Raw genomic sequence first — 25,449 nt, 5'->3', positions numbered from 1 at the left:
TCTCTCTCTCTCTCTCTCTCTCTCTCTCTCTCTCTCTGAAGGTTGGGAAATATCTTGGCTCTCATCTTTCCTGTTATGATACATAACTGATCTGTGGTCAGAGCCCTCAAGTTCACAACCTGTTCTGTAAAAAAGAAAAGAAAAGGAGCAAAAGGAGCAAACTTTCCCCTTGCAACTTCTGCTGCAACATTATGTAAAAATCGCAAACCTCTTTTCCTGGGGAGGGGTTCTGGTTTGCGACGATTTCTGAAAAGAGGAAGCCATCGCTCTTTATCCTGGTTGACCCAAATGTGCAACGCTTCCTGTGGAGAGACCCACAGCAAAATCAAAGGAGGGCAGCTCTTTTCTGCGGTCGATTACTTCCTATCACACATTCTATGGAGAAAGGAAAACAATGACCATTTATTATAAAACCAACCCCTTCTGAGGCTGCTTATCTGATGCATCAATTAAAAGAAAGAAGCCCGGGTAGTAAGACCACCCCCACCAGGGGTTATCTATCCTCCACATCTGCAAAGTTCCATAGCCGAAAGTGATGGCAGAAACAGTTTTAACATAATTAGCAAGACAAAAACGAATGAGAGAGGAGGCTGCGTAAGGAGGGGGCAGACAGCAGAGGAAATCTTAACTGTGCATGGCAGGAGGTCAAATCGAGCAAACCTAGAAGTCTCAACTTTGAGACAAACAGCTTGATCAGGGCTGGGCAATCTAAAATTAGACCCCAGCCAGCAACAGCATTTAGGGGAACAGGAATATCAGTCAGAGACTGTTACATAAACAAGCCACAAAATAGGTGCAGTCCCACATCTGACAGTGCCTGTTCAGTGACCACATGGTGTGTGTGTGTTTTGGGTGTGTGTGTGTGTGTGTGTGTGTGTGTGACTGACAGGACCTATGTTAATGTGGCAATGATCACTGAAAGCTTTAAAATTTGAAAAGCAAAACAAAACCCCCAATTACTCTTGAGACAAAGTATAGATAAAGGTATCATAGAACATTCATTATGGTCAACTTTTAATACAACTGGAGTAGAGAATATTACTTAATACATTATATCAGCACTACATTGTAAATACGTGAATGCAGGTCATAAGCAAAAAAGAAACAAGCTGTTATCTTCATATGTGATGCACTTATGTGAATAGAAATAGCCCCAAACAATAAAATATATTCTAAAAATGAAATAAAAGAAATAGCCAAAACAAGCAAACCCTAAAAAGCGCACTGTAGGATATCGTGGTAGGAGAGATATATGTTGGACTGATGATAGACAGTTCACTGATAAATAATGGTACAGCAATCAGTCATTTACGAGTCAATTCTCTGGTGCCCTATTTAAAGCAATAAACTTTTTTGAGCCTTTTTGGACACAAAGTTCTCAATCAAATCACTGTAATCCAAACCTCTCCCAATTTTATGTTCAGCTGAAATCATGTCTAATCCTAGTACAGGCCCTTGCAACATAGAAGAGCACAGATAAAGCTTTATGAATTTCAGCTTTGAAAATGACCTCTCACCAGTTGCAACTATAACATGTACAGTGAGAACAATGTGAAGTACTACACATAAATTGGGGTAAATACCTTAAATATTATACTCATAAATACATGGAAGGACTGTCAAAGCTGTGCATTTTTCTTGAGCTTCATTCTTTAACTTGCCATCTTTGTTTGCTCAAAATGAGAAGGCAGTTAATTGCAAACACAGTACTTTTGGTACTGTGTTTGCAACAATAAATATCAAATGCATGACAGAAATGCAGAAATGGCCTCTTCCCTAAAAATCCAGTGCTGCACATCCCAATCAGAAGAAAATGGTGCAATTATATGCATTACTCAGAAGCAAGTCCTACTATATTCAGTAGGATTCACTCTCAAATGTGTCTAGGATTACAGTTTTCTTTGGGTATAGACGTTTGCACTGGTGTGTGGCATTAAAAGCTCAACAACTTTTGCGTCCAGATTTTTGCTTTTTGAAATATGGCAACCCTACTGGTGGCAGGACTGGAGATCCAGCCTTCCCCCCAGCCTTATTCTGTTCAACAACTGAATTGTCTTTCAGTGCCATCTGCACCCACTTCTTCTTCAGCTTCTAGTCAGAGCCAGTGGAAAATGCTCCAATCTGCTGAGATTTCATTGTGAAACAAGAGCTTCTTTTCTGTTTTCCCTTCTTGCTAGAATGAAATGGCAGCTGCCGCCTCCTAATGCCTCGAATGAACAGGGCAGTTGGCCTTGTGCAGGAAAGGGGCATAAGGGCAGCTCTTGGCCGAGAAACTGGCATACTAGCGATGTGCATGGGTCTGGCTTAAGGCGGAGGGGCTTGTGTTTCTGTAGGGAAGGTTTGCTTGCCTGTTATGCTGCTGGGTTTAAAGGCAAGGCAGACTGGGACTGACTGATGATAAAGGAGGCAGGCAGGATTTTGTACCAGACTTTGGAGCACGCTAAGTGTGGGAACCTGTGTGGTGGCTCAGTTTGCCCACCCCAAAAGCCACCCCTGCCTCTTGTGGAAGCAAATTCTATAGTTTAGCTATATGCACAGAGTCCCTCAAAATTTATTTATTTTTCTCCTATGTGTGTATAGGATTGCGGTCTTGTTATAGCGCTGAAAATAATATTTAGCAAACTGGTGCCCTCCAGCTGTTTTGAAATAGAATTGTAGAGTTGGAAGGGAGCCAAGGGAATCTCAGCTGAAGCATCCATGACAGATGGCCATCCAACCTCTACTTTAAAAACTCCACTGTCAAACAGGCCCCATCAGTACAACCACCATCAGTTCCAGTCCACACAGCTCTGCTGACTAGGGCAGAGGGAAGTTGTAGTGCACAAAAACATCTGGAGGCCACAGGTTGATAAGGAGTGCTGTAGAGTTGGTAGCAGCATCAGACAGTATTCCCCGCCTTGCCTGCTTCCTCTGCAATTATTCCTTATGTTCTTCCACGGAAACACTTTTTTGCTGCTGCTGCTGCTGCTGCTGCTTCTTGTTTTCCTTGCTGATCTAAGACCAGTTAATATATCAGTTGGAAATCCATCATGGCAATGCTAGCATTTATCTATCTCAGAAGCAAATGGAGGGGTGTGCCTTTGGGGGGGTGAGGTCAAGCTGTTGGAAGGTTGCAGTGCCTGCTGCGGCTGTAAGTAACATAAGAACATAAGAAGAGCCCTGCTGGATCAGGCCAGTGGCCCATCTAGTCCAACATCCTCCTCCTCTTCCTCCTTCTCCATGAATTTGTGTAATCCTCTCTTAAAGCCATCCAAGTTGGTAACCATCATTGCCACCTGTGGGAGGGAGTTCCACAGTTTAACTTTGTGCTGCATGCAGAAGTCTTTCTTTTATCTGCCCTGAATCTTCCAACATTCAGCTTCATGGGATGTCCACAAGTTCTAGTGTTATGGGAGAGGGAGGGAAAACTTTTCCCTAGCAACTTTCTGCATGCTATGCACCATTTTATACACTACAATGTGAGGTGTAGGTGACCTGATTGGAACCATCGCCTTCCTTGATGAAGAGAGGAAGAAGCCCTGTTGCAACACCGAGTTATGTTTTTGAATAATCATTATTGGGAGGAAACCAGCCCCTGCCGATCACTTTTCAATTAACAAAGGGTGCACAACAGGACAGGAAAATCTAACACCAGAGGAGTGCTCTGCATGTGCTCATCCTTGCCCATGGGAACCATCAGGCTCAGCAAGTGCAGTCCAGCAAATCAAAGCTCCGCAGAGAAGGATAAGACTGAGTTTATGGTATCCTGGAGATGCCAGCACCTGGGCCTTGCATCACTCGCGGCCCGGCTCAGACAGCTGCTTTTGCTCGGCAGTCAATTAAGCAAAATTGTCAGGAGCAAACGAACGATCTGCATCCTGGCAGCAGTGGCGTCCAAGTGCTTGTGGTGAAGAGCTGGCAGAGCAGGGGTGCAGGATGCTGTGGAAGGTACAATTATCCTTTCAGCCGGTGTCAATTAAAACCTGCACCTTCTCCACACATCTGTTTATGTTTCTAAGTCCTTGTCATCACTCTCTCGGCATAATAAGAATTTGGACACTGATCAAATCCCTCTTTCTCTGGAAAAATAAACACTGCTGCTCTTCTCGCTACCAACTCCCTAAGTAGAATGGTTTGCGATAAAGTGGAGCAGAGAGAGAGATTATTCCTTCAAAATCAAAATTGAATTTTTTTAAAAAAAAGCAGACAAAACCGCAGGGTTTATGTGTGTGTGTTTTTATGTTTTGTGTGTTTTTAATTTTGATTTTGTGTATGATTTTTGGGTGGTTCTTATCTCTTTTACATAATGTTCATTGTTTAGATATACCGTATTTTTCTGTCTATAAGATGCCCCCATGTATAGGATGCACTATATTTTTGGGGACTCAGATTTAAGAAAATGGGAGGAGAAGACCCAGAGTATAAGATGCCCCCTAATTTTTGACATTATTTTTTAGGGGGGAAACCTAGTCTTATACATGGAAAAATATGGTAGTTATATTACTTTATATTGGTATTGTTATTGGCCTTTATGGGCATATGTTTAAACAATAAAATCATACAAAGTCATCCAAATGCATTGATAATCCAAACACATACAATATATAAAAGACTAGATAGCCACCATTTAATAAATCAGGCAACTTTAGCTTTAGCTTTAAAGATCTCGACTAAATACCCTGAAACAATCTTGGTAGTTTCAGGAGTATCATTCCTCAACAAATATTGGATAGATAGAATCATATTGAGATTCTACGTAATAGAATAATAGAATTGGAGAATTGGAGGGATTCCCAATGGTCATTTAGTCCACCCTCACCCCCAAATGATGAGGATTATTATGATTAGGAACATATTGGTGGTAGTAGTACTATTTGGTTTGAATGTAGAATTGGTATTGTATTTTTTTATATGATTCCTTTTTGTTGGAAATTGTAAACTGCTTAGAGATTTTTGTTGAAATGTGAAGTGGTATATAAATTAATGAATCAAATAAATTATAAATTAACTAACTAAATCTACTACATATTTTAGAAGTTACCTGTCTGTTTTCTATCCATTTGGACACCACTTAAATTATCATAACTAACATGATGATTTCTGAGACCAAGGAGCAGATATTCATCTGTGTTTGGCTACATGCAAACACCGTTTTAAATGAAGATGGAGGACTAGACATTTCAAAATGGCACTTAGTATGAAGCTGCTAATAAATTACATTTAACATCTGCTTTTTGTAATAACCTCATTTAAAATGAAATCAGAATCTAATAGAAACAAACTCTAAACATAGCAATATCAAAACCGAGCCTCTATCAAAACACACTGAGTTCAAGACTAATTTTTTTATATATAAAAAATAACCACAGATTATTTGAACCATTCCAAACATGTCACAAGAAGTCATGGTATGTTACAACTATTTGTGACTGTCAAACTGATAGTTTAGTTTGCTTTCCCTTCAGCGCTGGCTCAAGGCATTTTGCTTGCTGGGGCAAGATGGCATCCCTCCTGTTTCATGTGCAGGAGCTGACCAGGCTAAAGCTAGTGTGGTTGGAGTGATACATTAGGATGTGGGAGATCAGAAATCCCTACTCAGCCATGAAGCTCGCTGGGTGACCTTGGGCCAGTCACCATTATTTGCCCAACCTACCTCACAGGGTTATTATGGGGAAGGGGGAGCTGTGTATGCCACCCTGAACTCCTTGGAAAGGTGGGATATCATCATCATCATCATCATCATTAACAACAACATTTCAGCACTGGGGATGGGATGGCATTCTCCACAGCCACTGAGGATGACCGGCTGGCTTACAAGATACAGTGCAGGCTGTGTGGCACATGCAGAGCTGTCCTCCATCACCTTTCTGCCACATCCTACCCTTCAGTATTAGTTGCCTGAGGAGGTGGCTGCACCCTGCCTAATGGTATGTCTTGGTCTGTTTCCCTTGTAGAGAAATTCTGCTCCACTGAGGACTTAGGTTACATGAGTTCCTGCCCTCTCAGCCTAGTTGGGCCTCCTAGATGCAGAAGTTAATGCCCGGTGGCTCAGGGTTGAGTCTGATGAATGGAGTGGAGCAGAACAAATAGCAAATGCTCTCAAGCCAAAGAACAAATAGTCCACCCCTTTGATTCTGCCATCTCCCATAATTGGAGCTGGCAGACAGTCCTGAACTCTGTAGCCATTTCAGAGCATCAGTACATGTCAGTTAAAGAGCATCAGACCACCTTCTCTCCTAAACTGGGCATATGTCTGTGTCACCTTTCAGCCAGAAGGAGTCTATAGCATCCAAGCTCTGCTGCTGTTGACACTTCGATGATTGTTATTTTGGCACCTAGCACCACGACTTTGCTTTGCTAAAACTTGTTGCTGATACTGGTGTAAAATTCATTGGATTGCTGCTATTCAATGGTCTTTGTAGCAGGATTCTAATCAGCCATCTCTGTTTTCGTTGGAAGCTGCAGAAGTCAGTTCCCTGGGGGGGCAACCCCCCCGTATCCTAAGCCTGACATCTAAATTCTACCAGGACAGAACAGCCCCAACAATTGTAAAATTATCAGCACAAAGAATACATTCAACTTCCTTGGTGAAGTCTGGCAGCTCAGAGACATGTAAATTGGTCCAAAAACAATTATAGATCGAGACACTCTGCCAATTGTTATAAAATCCCCCAAACCTTGGAAGACATATTTTGCCATTAGCAATATTTTTGTGGAACAATGAGGATCTGAAAATTACAGAACATATTCTTGGAAGAAGAATGAGAGAGAGAGAGAGAGAGAGAGAGAGAGAGAGAGAGAGAGAGAGAGTCCTTTATTTTCAAGGGAAAGTACTGGAGTTAGTTTAACTTCATAAAAATTCTCACATAGACACCATTAAAAAAGAAAAAGAAAAATGGCTGTAGGGAGAAAGGCAGGACCTAACAGGAAGCATAATTCCAACTGTTCTACCTACTATCTTCTCAAAATAAGGAAGCTTCATTTGTGCCTGGTTCAAAAGAAATAAATTCATGGGTTAATTAAAGAAATAAAGGCATATTATAAGCAGTCAAGAGTGCCAGCTTGGCCCTGTGACTGTGCCTGGGGCTGTGGGTGCCATGCAGTGTGCATGGTCCTGGCACCAAAATTTGTGGGTGCCTGGTCCCTTCATGGGGAATTTTGTGGTGCTCGTGCACCCAGTGCCCCAGGGAGTTGGCACCTACGTAAGCAGTACAACTAAGCAGGTTAAAAATTGCTATCTATATATTAAATTAAAATATATTATATTGCCAGTGTTGAAAAGTCACTAAAAACCTGCCCCAGAATCATTGTGGACCACATGCAGCAAAACTAATCCCGGCTTCAGTTGTAACTCTTGTAGCAGAGTATTAACAGTATGCTAAGGATTGGCATCTAGCAGCAGACACCAGATGAGGAGAGACTCCAGGTTCTTTCAAGGTTTGGCTCTCACTGTTTCCCATACAGTGAGCCTAGTGTTGCTTTGTTTGAGCAGCTTTTGCCAAATATTTTCAAACATGATGGCAAGCTAAGACAGAGTCTGCTACCCAATGATGCACATTTCCCTGAATCTGAGAAATGGGATCTCTTGGCAGAACACATGGAATTCAGCTTCCCTCTTTGCAGAGATTAATGGGGTGTGAAACTCAATTAATGCTTTGTTTTGTTTCTCATTCAAATTCGTTTTTGAAACCTTCACTCATTAGAAGGGCATTCATTTTGGCATGAGATTTTGTCCTTCTTGGTCGTTCCAATTCATTTTCATCCCCATTGATTTTAATAGGAGAGCCAGCTCCATTTCTGCTGCCCATAACTTCAACATTTTCAGTCCAATTGGCATGACATTTTGTCACAATCATCTCAGGGGCAGCATCTGCAAAATTTCAGGCAGGCAAGGAAAAGGCCAACTAAATTATCAGCAAGTGTCTTTTTGACACACAAGTCGCTTAATCTAAACTATTAGGCAAGGCAGAGAAGTATCGTGTGAGCAGATCTGGATAAGGCTCCAAGACAGCAGAGGTTTCTAGTGGCACAGGAGCTGGCAGGCAGACAGTCCTGGGTGAGTTTTAAGCAGAAGACTTTGGCAAAGTAGAAGAGCAACCAGATGGATAGAAGATGATAAGATAAGATGATAAGATAAGATAAGATAAGATAAGATAAGATAAGATGATAAGACAAACTTTAATCGCATTGGCCAACGGCCATAGCAACATAAAGCAAGCCATATATACAAATAAAATATATACAAATAAAAAAGACAGCAATGGGTAAAAAGGGCAATCAAATGGCCAAGATTATCGTTCCGATAAAGGTAAAGGTAAAGGTACCCCTGCCCGTACGGGCCAGTCTTGACAGACTCTGGGGTTGTGCGCCCATCTCACTTAAGAGGCCAGGGGCCAGCGCTGTCCGAAGACACTTCCAGGTCACGTGGCCAGCGTGACATCGCTGCTCTGGCGAGCCAGAGCCGCACACGGAAACGCCGTTTACCTTCCCGCTGGTAAGCGGTCCCTATTTATCTACTTGCACCCAGAGGTGCTTTCGAACTGCTAGGTTGGCAGGCGCTGGGACCGAGCAGCGGGAGCGCACCCCGCCGCAGGGATTCGAACCGCCAACCTTTCGATCGGCAAGTCCTAGGCGCTGAGGCTTTAACCCACAGCGCCACCTGCGTCCCGCTATAGTAGCCCTTAATCTCATTGCACCCTCGATAAATCTAGCAACCTTTGCTGTTGTCTGATCATTTTGATCTGATGAAAGTAAGACCAATGTGGCCTCAGATGGGTGGCCTGGGATGGTAAGTAAGAGTGGGGTAATGATCTCATTCCTCAGAACTTTATAAAGGGGACAGGACAGGAGAACTTGAGCCACTGTTTCCAGATTACCATCTCCACAGGGGCAGAGTCGTTTCTCAGTTGGAATCTTTTGTATCTGCCCTCAAGTATGGCAGAGGGCATCACATCCAATCTGGCCAGTGTGAAGGCACGTCTGTATTTTGGGATAGTTAATTTATACAGATATGGTGCCAGGGAATCAAACTGAGAAGGGGGGAAAAAGGCATACCAAGGGCAGAATTTCTTTATAATGGAAGATGGATAGAAGTTGAACTGGAAAAGAGGCTCACGCATATGTATGTGCTTGGGAGGGGACAAAGAGCCAGAGAGCTGGCCTTCTTACTGCAAAAGGGCCTATAAGAAAGTACCCACAAATCATACTGAGAACTTGGAGAAAGTGGATTGTGGAAAACATCTCTCCTTCTCTCGTGACACTAGAGACATCTAGTGAAGCTGAATGTTGGAAGATGCAGACAAAAGACAGTAATGCTTCATGCAGCACATAGCTAAACTATGGAACTTGCTCCCTCAGCAGGCCACCAACTTAGATGGCTTTGAAGGTGAATTGGACAAATTCATGGAGGATATGGCTATCAATGGCTTAGCCACAGTGGCTTTGCTCCGCCTCCACTGTCAAGTGCTCTTGTGCTCTGCTCAGGTTCTGCTTGCACAGGCAACTGGCTGGCTACTGTGAGAACAGGATGCCATTGGCCTAATCCAACAGGCTCTTCTTATGTTCTCATGGGTTTCAGCCCCAAAGGTTCAGTCCCGGCTGCACCCTATTTCCTTCACACCAAGCTTTGGACCCATCAATCCCAGAGCACCCTGGCATCTGGAAGAAGAGAGGAGGAAGTGGTTACTCAATTCCATTGCAGAGCCAGGAGGCAGAGCAAACAGCTAAAATGCAAGCACCTCCTCTGGGGTTTCAGTAACCCAAGTTGTTTTAAATGTCTGTTGATTCTGTGCTTAAATAATGCAAACTATTCTGAATGGCATGTAAGCTATGAAAACAGGGGTTTAAATAACTTGGCAGGATGTTTGTGTGTGTGTGGCTTTCAGGGGTTGGAGTAAAGTTTCACAACTGGTCAGGCCAGAATCATGTCCAATAGATACAAGCTGCTGGGCTGTTTGTTTATCTATTTTGGTAAAATAAAACAGGGCAGGAGGTCGGTGAAAATTCCGTGGTTCAGCCATCAAGCCTAATCCACTCAAGTGAAGATGGAGTATTGCCAGCCACTAAGGCTCTCTTCCTCAGCCTGGTGCCCTTCAAATGTTTTGGACTACAACTCCCATCAGCCCCAGTTAGTGAATGCTGGCTGGGGCTGATGGGAGCTGTAGTCCAAAACACCTGGAGGGCAGCAGGTTAGACTGATGTGAATTCTGAACGAGGAAACTGTAGCACAGCCAGTTGGCATAAGTAGCTTTTTGTGGAATTCCACAGTGGAGAAGGAAAAGCCACCGCAGGATCAATTCCATCCTTTTTCTCTATGCTCAGTGGTTTCTGTGGGTGTAGCTTTCTCTGCTGGTGGCCGTGGCTGGATTTGCTCCCCTCTCCTTCCTAGGCAGCTACTCCTGCCCATTCCATGAAATGTCTTACATTGTTTCCCAGTTTTCAAGTAACTCAGATTGTACAGATCAGGAGCAGAGCTTCAGTCCTCCTTCTGATACCTGAAATTCAAACTTTCCAGGTGTTAGCCGGTGCTTGCAAGGAAGTCAATGGCAGTTACATTTCTGTAGTCATCTTGATCATACAAAGTTAATTATGTTTTGTATCAGAGACCCAAAAGAAATAAAGAAGAATTTTCCCTACTGCAGTTTTGCAAATTGGGCTCCCTTAGATATGCATCTTTATACACATACTGATTCAGTTCTTTTAATTTGAGAACTGCTCCACAAAATCTGAAGACTTGTGAATTTTTAAGAATATCTGTGCATCATTTCATGCATTGTTTTAGTAAACGCAAATTTGACTCTCATTTTAATGCAAACCAAACTGAAGCTGTTAATTTCACATCTGCATGTGTTCATCCATATGTCTGTTGCATCCCATTTCTTCATGAATCTGTATCTTAAACAAATAAAAATGCCTGCATGAACGTTTAGATTTAAGTACCTATTTAAATACATGTTTAGGAACATAAGAAATTGCCTTATTCCAAGAACTGTGTGAAAGGAAGTGTGGAAGCTGGTGCATAATTAAGTCCTGATGTACACATTAATCTAGGAAGTGCAGATCAGGTCAAATTTGTACTGAAACTGCCAAAGATCAAATTCCTCAAACATCTGTAATCTAACCAAGCTCTCAGAGCTTCTTAACCCAGCCTAAAATACAAATGCTTACAGATCTTGCCAGCTAAGCTCTCCTTTTTATTCTTACTCCCTCAGGATTATAGTGAGATTTTTTTGGTCAGCATCCCCCCGCCCCCTGGCCCCCAATGACTTGGGTATTCAATGCAGAAACTTGTAACTGAGTTATTTGCTTTGCTGTTTGTAAGTATCTGTTCATTTCCAGGAGTATAAACATCAGCTAAAATGTGCGTGTTTCTCTTTTTTAAAAATGTCCATAAAGAGTACTCCTTTCCCTGAAATTTGGCTAAGTTGTGATCCCTTGTAGCATTGTTTGGATGGAAAACATCAAAGTTACAAGCAGAAGAAGAGTGTCAGGGATTCCAGTAAAATAATCAGAAATGAAAACAATTGGAAATGATGTCAACCTGTTAAATTTGCCAGCAATGTGATTCTAATAAAAAAATGACATTAGTCAATGTCAGTGATGCTGATGAGTGTGCACTGGAAAAGGGTAGCTGGGAGAGAGGGAGAGTGGTCTGTGGGAATCTGTATCAGCCAGGAGGCAAGAATCAGAGGCCAGGAAAGCTTCAGAGCTGGGGGAAGAGGAGGAAGAGGCAGGCCAGGGAAGTGAAGGGTGAGGTGTTTCCCCATGCTCTCCTGCATCAGTGTCTCCCAGAACCAAGAGGGGATGGATACAGGAAGAGAATAAGCATCTGTGCAGGCGTAGCCTCCAGTTACATGTGTGCTCCACATTTCTAAGCTCAGGTCCATGATTTCCAGGTCCAGGTCTGACAGCAGGATACATGCCTAACCCTCTTTGCAAAGGTTTTGCTTTCTGCATTTGCTATTGAGCAGGGCAGGGAGAGAGTGAGAATTATGGAAGCGGAAGGAAAACATCAGAGAGAGAGAGAGAGAGAGAGAGAGAGAGAGATATTGATGATGATGATGATGATGATGATTAAAAACCCACAATCTCTATTCAAGTCACAGAGGAAAGAACTGAATTTCCTGACAAACCAATCACACCAGAGTTTCTCATTGAAATCCCTTTGTTTCAAAATGACCACTTAAGGGACAGAGTGTCCTATGGGGTTGAAATATTCACCCCTAGTTTCTAAATACTGCCCTTTCTGATGTCTGATTTGTGTCTGTTTATTCTTTTGTTTAGAGACTGGCTTTTTTGTTTTACCTGGAATGCAAAAGGGAGTATGCCCCCCCCCCCCGATAATTAACCATTGCTGCATATGGCCTATGGGTGCAAAACAGTAGGCCACCCCTCCTGTAAAGCACTGTATGCATACTGATATGATGGTGCTGCTGATGATTTGCTGTTTCTGTCCTGTGGGGTAACAAACTCACAGCAAAACCACTCTGAAGGAAAACACAACTGCTCTTGGATTTCTGAACTGAGGGTGGGAGGGAACAGCCCGAACGAGGTCGTGGTGGGGATGGTTCAGTCGGCAACTTGATCAGAAAGGGCAAGGAAGGTTTACCTGTTGCTGACTTGCCAGACCTGAAAGGCATTACCGAGGAACCCGAAAGAAGCCACAATCTTCTGAAAAGTCTGCCACCTGGTGTCAGTTTGAGAGATACTGGAATTCAACAATGCCAATATCAAGTGGGGGTTTGGTGTCATTGGCAGGGTCTGGGCAAGCAAAGAGGCAAACCTGGCAACTACCCAGGGTGCTACCATCCTCCAGAACATAACCGCAGAGCCACTGTGCAAAAAGCACCCCCACTTTCCAGGCAGTGACTCATGCTTCCTGCTCTTGGCAGTAATGCTACACTAAAGTGACACTGATGGCTCCTCTCTTTCTGCTCTGGCACACTCCCTTCAACTTCTGGCCTTGCCTGTGCTCAGACTCTGATATATACTCACCATCCCTGCTCAGGGGACAAAACAGAGAGCTAGCCATTATACAAAGCACAGCAGAAGCTTAATGGCAGGTGGGTTTTCAAAACCCCCAACAAGTGTCAGAATGAGTGGCAAGCCCCAGGAAGAGTGCTGTTTGTCTGAAGTAAAACTGCCCTCCCCTTTGCCTATGCTTTGAGGTGGGTGAGTGGAAGATGCCCTGTTCTGTTGGCAGTGAGAAGGGAGTGCAACTCTGTGTTACCTGGGCCACATTAGGATATTTGCATCTCCTCCCATGGAGTTCTGCCTGCATTTTATATCATGGCGTGGAAGAAGGAAACCTAGGCCAGCCCTCACCAGTCTGGTGCTCTCACAGATCTATAGCAAGACAGAGATGTAGAAAACTGCATTATACCAAATCAGACCGTTGGCCCATTGAGCTCACTATTGCTGACACTGACTGGCAGCATTTCACATAGGAACCTTCTACATGCAAAGCAAGGGCTATGCCACTAAACCAAAAGTACCCTTCCTTACCAGCTGTCTGGGACTGGTAAGAGTTGAAGTCCAGAACATCTGGAGGGCACCAGGTTAGTGAAGGATGCCCGAGATAGCCCAGTGACTTAGGGTGCATTCAGACATGGGAAATATTGTGTTAGTTTTCCTGATGATAATGTGAATGTCTTGTTTTCTAATGTTCCTTTCACACTGCTGCACCTGTTGCATTGTGGAGCTGTGGCTTTCTGATAAGCATACTGGCATGTTGCACTGAATTCTGTTCACACCAGTGGGGGTGTGAACGTCATTGGACAACATTGCGACTTCCTGACCTTTTCTGTACATGCCTGCCTCTGTTCCCCCATGATTCCCCCATGAAAATGGCAGAAAAGAACAGTATGCCATTCTACCACCCCAAATTTCATCACTTCACTCTCACAGTTTTCTGCGTTAAGGGGGCTGCCAATGGATTTTCTCCTGCAGTCAAATAACATGGAAATTAGGGCTAAACTTGCCCTATATTCCATTAATTTTCTAAAAGGGGATTTTACAATACACAAAAGCTCAAATATAATGCAAACATTTGGAGTTAGGGAAATGTTGGGGAAATGGAACAAACTGCTACGTGAACACAGCCTTTGCCTCTTCCAGTGTTGTGCTGCAACTTGGTTCTTGTGCAGCTAGAAAAGTGATTTAAAGGGATTAACATTGTGTTGAGGGGAGGAGATTTCACACCTCTGCCCCAGCTTTGAGATGTTTCAGATCAACACTGAAGATATAATCCCCCCCTTTAACTTTGCACCTATGCAAACCATGTCAGGATCTGCTCCTTCCCTCTGCCCAAGTTCAAGTATACTGTTCATTTAATAGCTCTGTTACTCTGTTACATATTTCTTCTTCTGCTCCCAGGATTGATAAAACAGGGTGCCTGAAGGAAATCTGCTCCTCTTTGCTCTTTGCTCAAAATGGGGAAGATCTTTATTAGGGATGCCAGTGGTTTTGTTTCTAAACACATCAAGGCTGCTGGATAACCTTAATTAAATACCACAGAAAATTGGGGGTGGCTTCTTGCATGTGGGGCTGACGGCATAATTACAAGGACAAAACTAAGCTCCTCTTAGGAGCGATTCCACTTTGTATGCAAATTCTCTGCTGCCGAACCTCATCAGAAATGTTCCCACCCAAAACAGTCTAAAGCACAGCAGTGGAAAGTCACTATGTCTCCAGTTGCACTAAGAAGGTGAAGACAGACGGGCTGGAGACTGACAACATAAACACAATTTTGATTTTAAGAGGAAGTCTGTTGCCTGCCTCACACCTAGATGACGGCTGCTTCAGCTGGTGACAAAGTCATGGCACCATGAACCACGTCTATGTAGTCCCAGCTCCAACTTTCCCTTTGTCAGGAACTCTCAAGGATCAGCCTTTGCCAGCTTTCTTTCTTTCTTTCTTTCTTTCTTTCTTTCTTTCTTTCTTTCTTTCTTTCTTTCTTTCCTTCTTTCCTTCTTTCCTTCTTTCCTTCTTTCCTTCTTTCCTTCTTTCTTGTTCTACGGTTCTCTCCAGGCATTTTGGACTATAAGTCCCATCAGTCTCAGCCAACATGACCTTGAGAAACTTGCAGCAGAATCACAGCTGCATAAAGGCAGGCTCCATCTAGGCCTTTGAGTTCTTATGTGGAGGTTGTGGAGCATGGGCAGTGCTCCACATCACATAAGGCCCAAGGAAGCCCAAGCTGCGAGATATTATGGGAACAGGAGCAGGATTTTCTCCCAAAACAAATGGCAGCTTTGGGACAACAACTGGGGAGGAAAGGGTTAACACACACCCCAGCTGCAGTCACAGGAAGTATCAAGCTCTCCCTCAGTGGCTTCTATTTGCATTCTTTTTTTTTAAAAGCACAGTGTTAAATACAAAGATGTATGCAATGGCTTTTGGATAGTGGATGAGATTGTTTTAAGATGCAAAACTTGATCTGGATGCTTGAGATCCTCCTGCTCCTTTTGTTGAACTCCTGCAGCCACTCAATGTGCTTCCCAAACTGAGGTTGCAAATGTTCTATGAAGAAAAGGTGTTGACCATGAAAACTCTGACATTGAGAGCTGCTGGGTTACATGGGGAGAGGAGCTAGATAAACACGTATTGTTAAATTATGGAATCTTTGCACACAAGAGGTAATGATGGCCAACTTGAATGGCCTTAAAAGGGGATTGGGCAAATTGCTGGAGGATAAAGCTACCCATGGTTACTAGCCGCTGCCAGAGGCAGTAATGTTTCTGAACACCAGTTGCTGGAAACCACAGGAGGAAGAGTGCCCTTGTGCTTGGATCCACTTGTGGGCTTCCTAGAAGAGGCATCTGGTTGGCCACTGGGAGAACAGGAGGCTGGATTAGACGAGCCACTGGTCTGATCCAGCAGACTCTTCTTATGTTCTTATGCCCTTATGTTATGTGCTTATGTACATGCTCCCTTGCGATGGAGAGTTTTACTTAGTGCTATTAAGCTAAGAAGGAGAGGCAGAGTGCTGGAGTTAAGCCCCCACTCCCTGCAGGCCAGCTAGCCCATTCTGATCAAAGAGCAAGATTTTAGCTTTTAAAGACTGGGTTCTCCAAGAGCAGATCCCTTGGCTCTTAGCCCATGGCTTCCAGTGCGGCTGGCAGAAGAACCCTTTGAAGGAGAACACGGTGTCCTCCTGCACCAAAGCCTGGCATCTGTCTTGCAGAGAGTGTCCAAATCGGACACTCACAAGGGCTTTAAAGTCCAGCCAATTGCTTCATAAAAATTTAATTGATGGGGTTAATGTAACTTTTTTCTGACCCACTTCTGAAAAGTGCCAAGGCAGCGTGAGAAACCCAGGGGTTGGTTTGCGTTGCTCATGCACCTGGGCTCAGCCCTGGAACGTGGCTGGCATCACTGTGTACACCAGCACCAAACTCGGCTGGTGAGTGCCAATGAGAAGGCAGCTGAGACAGGGCAGGGTGTGGCAAGGGAGATATTGCCATGTTTGAGGGAATGCCAAGGTTTGCAGCAAAGCAAACAAATCTTTATGATCCCCCTTACCCCTGAGAACCAGTCTGATGAGGTCGAAGGATTCTCAGAGCCCACCTGGGATGGCTAAGAAAGTCAGTTCAGTATGCATTTCAAATGAATCTCTTCCGTTCAGACTTTCTGAGACAATATGAGAACCAAAACCCAGAATTTTTCAGAATTTGCACTTATCTGAAATTTGCAACGTGCTTCACCAACCAAGCGGTGTTTACAAAATGCATATATTAGGGAGACGTGCATAAAAAGGAAGCTACTGATAAAAAAATTGAATACAAAAATGCATTATATTGCTTGCAAAAATATGTGTTTTAGTCAAAACTGAATATACAAATGTGTTAGGAGAAATTTGTGCTAAAATGCAGATTAATTTTGTGAGTATTTTTTTTTAAATTGCAAATTTCTGCAAAATGTGGGGAACTGAATTTAATATGGGGAAAATGAGAGACTGAAGGAGGAGTGAAACTGACAGATCCTTCCATCCCCAGGGACCACAGAATGCTGAGTTTGGGTGGATGCGGAATGGGAGGGTGGGGGAAAAAATGTATCCTGAAAGAATGCTTCATTGATTGGCTGGCTGGCTAGCTAGCTGGCTGGAACATTGATCCTTTGTACTCTTTACTGCAATATTTTGTTGCAGACTAGTTGCTTTCTAGACTAATAGTGAACTCTGATCATGGTACCATCCATGCAGAAAGAGGAGGTATCACCAGGCTTGGGGGAGCCTTGTAGATCTTGCCTGTTTTCACACACTAACAACACATCCTGTGGAGTTTTATCCATTATATTTTATCTGCACAATCTGAATGAATTTCAGCAAGCAAAAAACAAAACAAAAAAGTTTTGAAAAACATGACTTTTGAGCCATCTGGCCCCCAAAAGGCAACTAAGCATTCCATTTTCAGGAGTCATTTGGCACCTAGTTTATGTAACTTGAGTTTCTAACACTGGCTGCACTGCTCTGGCTGGAGATCATGTGAACTGCTTGCTGGGCAAGCAGCAGGTTGGCAAAAGTAGTTCTGGTCTCTCTTGTTTTTAGAAATCAAGTAGAGAAATCTTTATATGGATTTGCAAACCCAAAGGGGTTCTTCCTCTTTCTCTACAACACAACCTAAAGTGATATTTTAGTTATTCCCATCTTCCGAGGGGATCAGGGGATTTGTAACTCTGGGCACAACCAAAAGATCTCTTTTTTTTTTTAATAAATTTTTATTAGGGGTTTTTACAAAATAAAGTACAAAGATAAACAACCTTTCTTTTATCTCAACAGAGTTTCATAACTTCTTTGGACTTCCTCACATCTCCCGCTGCCATTTTCATCATCATAGATTTTTTCCATGCAATTTATCATCTAATTTGCAAATTTTATAACCACTTATTTAAATATAATCCTCTATAAATTAATTTCTCTTAATCTCACTTTACATCCCATTCCGATCCGATTTTGTGGTGGTACATGACCCCAGTTAAACTAGCCAAAATATGCCATGTGCCAGACAATAAATGTTGGAAATGTAAGGAAAATGAAGGAACATTCTTTCACCTCTGGTGGACTTGTCCCAGGGTGAAGGCCTTCTGGGAAATGATATATAATGAGCTGAAAAAGGTATTTAAGTATACCTTCCTTAAGAAACCAGAGGCCTTCCTCCTGGGCATTGTCGGCCAGATGGTGCCAAAGAAGGACCGAACATTCTTTTTGTACGCAACAGCAGCAGCAAGGATACTTATCGCCAAGAAGTGGAAAACTCAAGATCTACCCACTCTGGAAGAATGGCAGATGCAGCTGATGGACTATATGCAACTGGCTGAGATGACTGGCAGAATTCGAGACCTGGGAGAAGAGAGGGTTGAAGAAGATTGGAGGAAATTTAAGACTTATTTACAAAAATATTGTGATTTGGTGGAAAGTTAAGTAGGATGTTTGATCATAAATAATTGGCCACAACCAAAAGATCTCAGCAGCCTCACCAAACTGCAGTTCCCAGCAGCTGTGCCAGAGAAGCTGCAAGTATAGGTCTTTGCAGAGGAGCTGGTTTCCTCCTTGCCCTCTCCTCTAACCACCTCCTTAGCTGGGTTTCTTTTACAGGCGAAGAATGTTTTAGCTAATGTGATCAGTTTGTTTGCAAGGCAGGCCTTCCTCAGTGCCTGGTAATTAAGGGATTATCATCATAACAGCACTGGTGGAGATGTTGAGCCTTAGGATTTAAGCAGACCAAACCCACTGATTTCTTTTCAGCTGTGCTCTCAATTAGCGCAATTCCACTCATGCTCTCTCTGTCACAAAGGAGGCTTTTGTCTCCCTGAAGCTTCTCGATACCTTAATCCTACTGCTTCCAGTAATGCAGGTTGTACTCCCCAGGTAATGCTACCACTGAGTGGGGAAGAGTGCAAGCATAAATATTGGCTTTTTGAGAAACCCATGTGGGGCAGTCGCTCGGCAAAGAACAAATCAAACAGCAACCAGGTTAGAGTGCACTGCTGCTGCATATATGTTTCAATAATAAAAGAACAGCCCTGTTGGGTTATAGAAAACTCTCCCCTAGCCCAAGACCCTCTTCCCAGGGGCAGAGGAAGGGGGGTGCAGTGGGTGTGGTCCACCCCAGGTGTCACCATTGAGGGGAGGGTGGCACAATGCCAGGTGGCACTCACTGCGGGGCTTGCAGCATGCCTGAGCCATGAGTCTCTCCTGGGAGAGACACGGTAGCTTGGGTGTGCGTGGGCTCCGCACAGCCCAAACGGTCAGCCCACTGCCTCCCCCCCCCAGCTGTAGGGTGGCTGAGTGGGAGGAGACAGGCAGACTCCGGAAGCCCCACGGTGCGCCCCACTCTTATGGGCAGCTCCCCCTGCCCTTGCCCTGCCCCTATGGGCGGCTTGCCCCACCCCTGGGCACACCATCCCAGACTCCCGAGCGGCTTCCTCCGCTGCTGCCTCTTCCCAACCCTGGTGAGCCAAATGCAAGAAGGGAATTCTCTTCCCTGATTTTGATTCTCTAGCAACAGGCATTCAGTGGTAGACTGCCTGGAGTGCCTTGGAGAAAATGATGGGACATACGTAAATGCAAGAAATCGATAAATCCATCATACAACTAAAAGCACCTGTCAGGACAAACTACTAACATAGCAGTAAAAGTACAGGAATGAAATGAAGCAATTTGTAATATTCCAGAAGACAAGGGGGGTCCACCTTAGTGAGCAGGGGAAGCAAGGTGTGTGTGGAGGTGTGCCTTCAAAAGGTAATTGAAAATGCTTCCCATATGGCAGGGCTAGGGTGGAAGCCAGTTAATGGAAAGTGCAAGAGTAGAGAATGCTCTTGTGCTCAGGTCCTGCTTGTGGGCTTCCCATGAGGGCATCTGGTTGGCCACTGTGAGAACAGGAAGCTGGACTAGGTGGGCCATTTCTTATGTTCTTATGGCAGCAAAACCACCACAGGCCAGTTTCACAAGTCTGAATGTAAACAGAGTCACACCTCCGACTCAGGAACTTGCTGTGATGTTTTGCTGCTTCTTTGACAGGACCCTTCATGCATCATGAGATGTAACGTTCACTTATACTCTCCAGCAACACAGGCAGATGTTTTGAGTCAATGTGGCTTGTTCATCCACTTTTTACACTCCACAGGGTGGCCATCTTCTCAGGCGGGGCTCTGCTACCACTGGCCATTCTGCAGGATAAAGATAAATGCCAAAGGTCCAGCACTTCACTCTAACCCCATTGCCTATGTTAGGGATCTTAGCATCCACTGAATTTCTGCCTGTTGTTTGCTCTTTTTAAAGGCACATGAGCCCTGCCAGGAAAACAGAGGCGGCAGCCCTCTGACAGTATCTATTTTGTAAACCTCTTGTTTTAGGCTGTGGGACTATGGCTGGCTCATTCGTTTTGCACTCATTTCCTGTTTCAAAGCCATCTGTGACTTTGAGATAAGATCTCTCAAGCTGGTGGACTTCCTCTTTAGGGCTCCAACATCTGGTTTCAAAATGGCCACCCAAGATCATAGCAGGAGTTGGCTTTGGGCGTGACCATTGTAAGGACACAAGCCACAAAACACCCACTCAGAGATAGCAGCCACAATTTTCTTTTTTCTTTTGATGTCACAGTTGCAATGTGGCTGAAAAGCAAGGGGACGGGAATGTGGGGGCAAAGGTCCACAGCAAGGAGCAAAACATTTGGGTTCAGTTCTGGTTGAGGTTCATCAGCATTTCTGACTCTGGTTCAGATACTTGATTGGTTTAAATGGGGCCACTCTGAGCAAGTCTTGGTTTTATACAACTGACTAGTTTTGAAAAATGACTTAGTAACTGGTTCTGGCACTGACCTGTTTCATAGAATCATAGAACTGTAGAGCTGGAAGAAAACTCAAGAGTCACCTAGTTCAACACCCTGCTATGTGGGAATTGTGGCTAAAGAATCCCTGACAGGTGGTTTAAAAACCTCCAATGAAAGAAAATCCACCACCTTCTGAGAGAGACCGTTCCACTGTCCAATAGCTCTAACTGTCAGAACCTTATTCCTAATGGTTCATTGGAATCTCCTTCCATGTAATTTGAATCCATTGGTTCAGATCCTACTCTTTGGATCAGAAAAAAAGCAAACTTGTTTCATTTGGCATGGACTGATGCACTCTGAACAACTTCCAAGTTTTGACCCACCAAAATTGAAGGCAGACCCTGCGCCCAGCAGTGTATTTTGTTTTGCCAATCCCAGGAAGATAGCAAAAGTATAATGTTTCCTGCATGGCTGGTGGACTGCCTTTGCTGCCACTGTTTTGATTCAAACTGTCCCTCCATGGCTGCTATTACAGGCACATGGATGCTTCTCCCTTCCTGACCTGCATCTCTGATGTCACATCAAGTATGGCCCTTATAGATGTCAAGTTCAGTTCAAATTCATAGGGGTGGGGGGAACAATATAATCTCCAAACAGATTTTTTTTAGTTTTGATTCAAGTTCTGTTACCCATTTTCTTCACCTTTGCAGGGCAGGCATACCTGAATCTTCTGGGCCTTTTACTGGCACTGAGATGGGGAAGGCTTCATCTGCTGAACAACCACCTGCCATGCAGGTGTTCGGGTCATGAGGGCCTTGTCAGAAAAAAGGCCAACTGAGCCAGGTTCCTACTCTCCAGATTCTAATATGTTTTACTGATTGGAAACTATGGGATGAAAAGATTCAATTATCTGGAGTAAAATGTTATTTTGTGTGTGTGTGTGTGTGTGTGTGTGTGTGTGTGTTATGCCTTAAAATACAATTCCATTGGGATTCTTTCTATAGGAAAGAACTTGTAGGCTGTGAGAGATAACAGATGTTGAAATAGCATTGCTAACTTATGAAAAGAAAAGAACAATTCTGCTGTTTATATTTGTTTGTTTTTGGCCTTGGGGGAAGTTGCTAGAAATTATCTACATGGGGTTTCCTGCTATGTCATGAGTCAATGGCGGTTGTTCTTTGCAGCCCTCCATGGGTTGCAAGGAAGTTCAGGCAGGGAAAAAGGAGGATTTCTGAGGCATAAATCTTTGCGATGCTCCTCAGTGGGATCTGGGGAGTTCACTGCATCCTGCGGTGCCGTGCAATCCTGTGTCTGCCAACTTGAAAGGCGGAGCAGGAGCAACTTGGGAGTGTGTCCCTGCCATGGATGAGCCTCCATTACCGGCATGATTTGTGGATGGTTCCTCCTTAATTTGGACAATTGGCTTTAATCAAGAGGCTCTCCTGGACTGACATATGCTAATGGGCTGCAATAAATCAGCTGCTGAAAGGAGTGTGCTTGGCTCTCTGAAGGTATTTGAATGTTTTTCTGAAGCTTGAGAATCTTTACAACAGTCAAGAAAGGAAGGGGGAAGTAAAGGTGCATTGTGCTTTGTTATGGTTTTCAAATGGTCTTTCCTTTTCTTGTCCTTCCCTGCACAATGAAAGAGACATGTGTAGTTGTTGCATTGTTACTCTGCCTGACACTTTGAAAAAGAGGGGAGAGGCTTTTGATTTATGATCAAGAATGAATTTAATAAGGTTTTGCTATGCCCACCCCTTCGATTGAGGCTGAATGGATTTTATCAACAATCATTTCTGGACAGGCGTGTTGTCACAATAATACAGGGGGGGGGCAGTGGGAGAGAATGATCTACAGCCCAACATATGTGGAAAAGAGGCTGAATTTGAGAAAAGATCTTGCTCTTAACTGTATGCTTAGAAAGAACTCCAGAGAGGAATTTAATAGCAGAAACCTGGAAGTGCACGCTGTGAGTTATTTATGGCTGCAGCTCTTTGCTAATCTGTAAACAGCGGAAGGAATGGAATGTGGCCTTGTACCATCCAGATAAACACCGCAAAGAACTGAACAATGGAAGATAGTAATGAACTCTCAGAACACCAGGTCTGGAACAAAATGTATGTGAAGGACTACACACGTGAACTGGAATTTATATTTATAAGACATAACAGAGGTGCTGTTTGTAAGGAGGAAAAAGTGGTCAGCTGGAAGAATGGTTTAACGGCAAGTGATGGATGACAACTGGACACTAAATAAGAAATGATGAGGCTGTGGGGTGAAATGATGGACATATGTTTGCAACAGGAGCGGGAAAACTGATTCTAATAAATTGTATTAAATTAAAATAATTCTGTATAATTTTTTTTTAAAAGAATGAAAGAAATTATTTACATGGAAAATGAAGAGCCCCCAAAATACAAAAGCATCTCAATCGCACTAATGCAAAAAATAAAAACAAAAAACAACATGGAAATTTAATCAGCACATACAATATCACAAAATAAGAACAAAATGTTATGAGTTTGCAAGGTCAGTCTGGATGATGTCTTCATTCTTGGGATCCTGTATCTGTGGGAATAGAATTTATGGTAGCAAGCTTGCCAGACCAGTCCCTTGTCTACGTAATGGCTTCAACTGACTAGCTAAGCACCACAATTAGCATAACCAAAGAAGTTGTTCTACACCCTAGAACAAATGGGTGGTCCTTCCTGCACCCTCACGTTGCTGTTAGTTAAGAGAGCAAAAGCCAGAGAGTTGTGTGTAAGCAGGGCGAGAAATAGGCTGGAAGCTGGAGACACAGACACATGCTTGCTCTGTGAAGGATCCAGATATCTTATTAATGGAGAATCAAGGTCTTTTGGGGTGTGGATGCTGTCAGCCCCTCCCTCCTATTCTCAGGTTGTGTATATGTGTAAATAAAATCATATATCCTCCACTAATCACAGACTCTTCATTCCGAGGAAACTGAGCCTGCAACTGAACCTGAGCCTGGAACCCCAGAGTCTCTCACCACTTGGAGATGTTGCTTGTGTATAACACAAATAAACCAGGAATATGTGAAATATTCAAATGAATCCTGGATCAGGAACCAAAAGTGTTTCTTGTCCAAGCCAAAGCAGAATCTCCCTAACGCACCCTCGTCCAAAACAGAAGTGCTTCAGAGCACTTAAGAAACAGAGACGTTGGGGAAATGCTACAGACAGGTTCCTGCAAAACCTGGAAACAAAAAAACCTCCCAAGCTTGGAAAATGTCAGAGTGGGGAGAGAGGCGGGGAGATTTTATGTGGTTGACAGGTCTAGCATCTGAGCAAAGGGATTGGCTTTAGCAGGACTCCCCAGCCACAGTGCCTTGGAAACAGGATGTTGAAGCAATGATGTTGCCTTGTTCTTATCTGTCTTGTGCCCTTTGCTTGCTCATCTCATGGTGCTCTTGCTTGGGAAATGCTGGACATTCAAGGCCTTTTGCCTCTGGGCCACCTGCTCACGCATCCACTCCCATCAAATCAACTATGCACTTGGTTTCTCTGACATTTTGTGTCAACTGAGCAGAGCTCAAGCCTGAGGCAGCTTTTAAAAATCATAACTCCCTTATCTCTGCCCCCATCCTCTAAAATGTTGCTGATTACTTTCCTAGGAGCACCTCTATGATATATGACTCTTCGTAAAAATTCTCACATAGACACCATTGAAAAAGAAAAAGAAAAATATCTGTAGGGAGAAAGGCAGGACTTAACAGGAAGCATAATTCCAACTGTTCTACCTACTGTCTTCTCAAAATAAGGAGAGAGTGTTTTGGGTATGGTGGTTCTGTGGAAGTACCAATAATGATTGTAGGTTTCAACCACACTGTATTGTTTACAGAGCATTTAAGTATTCCAAAAGGCAATGTTTAGAGCTTAATTTATGACCCAAGTTCTTGTTCTGCTTGCCAGATAATTTAAGGCTTAGGCAAAATTCCCCTCACTTTCCTGAAAATATCCCTCCCCTGATGTAATCTCAGAGCCTCTGTCTATAATCTTTGAGAACTCTCAGAGAACAGGTGAGGTCCCTGAAGACTGGAGGTGGGCACATGTTGTCCCTATCTTCAAAAGGGGGAGGGGGAGAAGACCCAGGTAACTACTGACTGGTGAGCTTGACATCAGTAACAGAAAAGGTCCTAGTATGCAAAACTAAATAGTCATTCTGAGAGTACTTTGAAAAAGATGCTGTGATTACCAGCATGGGTTTCTCAAAAACAAGTCATGCCAGAAGAATCCCATTTTTTAAATATAGTTACAAGCTCGGTGGATCAGGGGAATATTGTGGACATAGTGTATTTTGATTTCAGTATGGCTTTTGACAAAATTCCTCATGATAGTATTGCTGAGAAGCTGGTAAAATGTGGGCTGGACAAGGTAACTATTAGGTGGATTTGTAGCTGGTTGACTGACCAAACCCAAAGAGTGATAACTAATGGTTCCTCCTCATTCTGGAACAAAGTGGTAAGTGGGGTGCCTCAGGGCTCCCTCCTTGGCCAGTGATTGTTCAACATCTTTATAAATGTTTTAGATGAAGGAATTGAAGGGATGCTCATCCAATTTGCAGTTGACACCAAACTGGGAGGGGTAGCTAATGCTGCAGAAGACAGAATTGGAATTCAAGAAGACTTTAACAGATTGGAGAATGGGCCAAAATCAACAAAATGGATTTTTCTAGGGGCAAA

The 25,449-nt window shown here is 43.5% G+C and overlaps 1 long non-coding RNA gene across 1 annotated transcript in view; it reads right to left on the bottom strand.

Moving 5' to 3' along the window:
- Nucleotides 1-25,449, bottom strand: part of LOC310850296 — a 41,472-nt gene that overhangs the window by 4,143 nt on the left and 11,880 nt on the right. Inside the window, exon 2 of the long non-coding RNA XR_014567285.1 lies at nucleotides 209-375. This is a non-coding gene — a long non-coding RNA (uncharacterized lncRNA). The remainder of the gene's footprint in view (nucleotides 1-208; nucleotides 376-25,449) is intronic.

This window comes from Podarcis gaigeae (genome assembly GCF_964106915.1).
Source record: "Podarcis gaigeae genome assembly, chromosome: 8".
NCBI classification, from domain to species: domain Eukaryota; kingdom Metazoa; phylum Chordata; class Lepidosauria; order Squamata; family Lacertidae; genus Podarcis; species Podarcis gaigeae.
The sequence above is the reverse complement of the archived record's forward strand: the minus strand, read 5'-3'. Positions and strand labels throughout refer to the sequence as shown.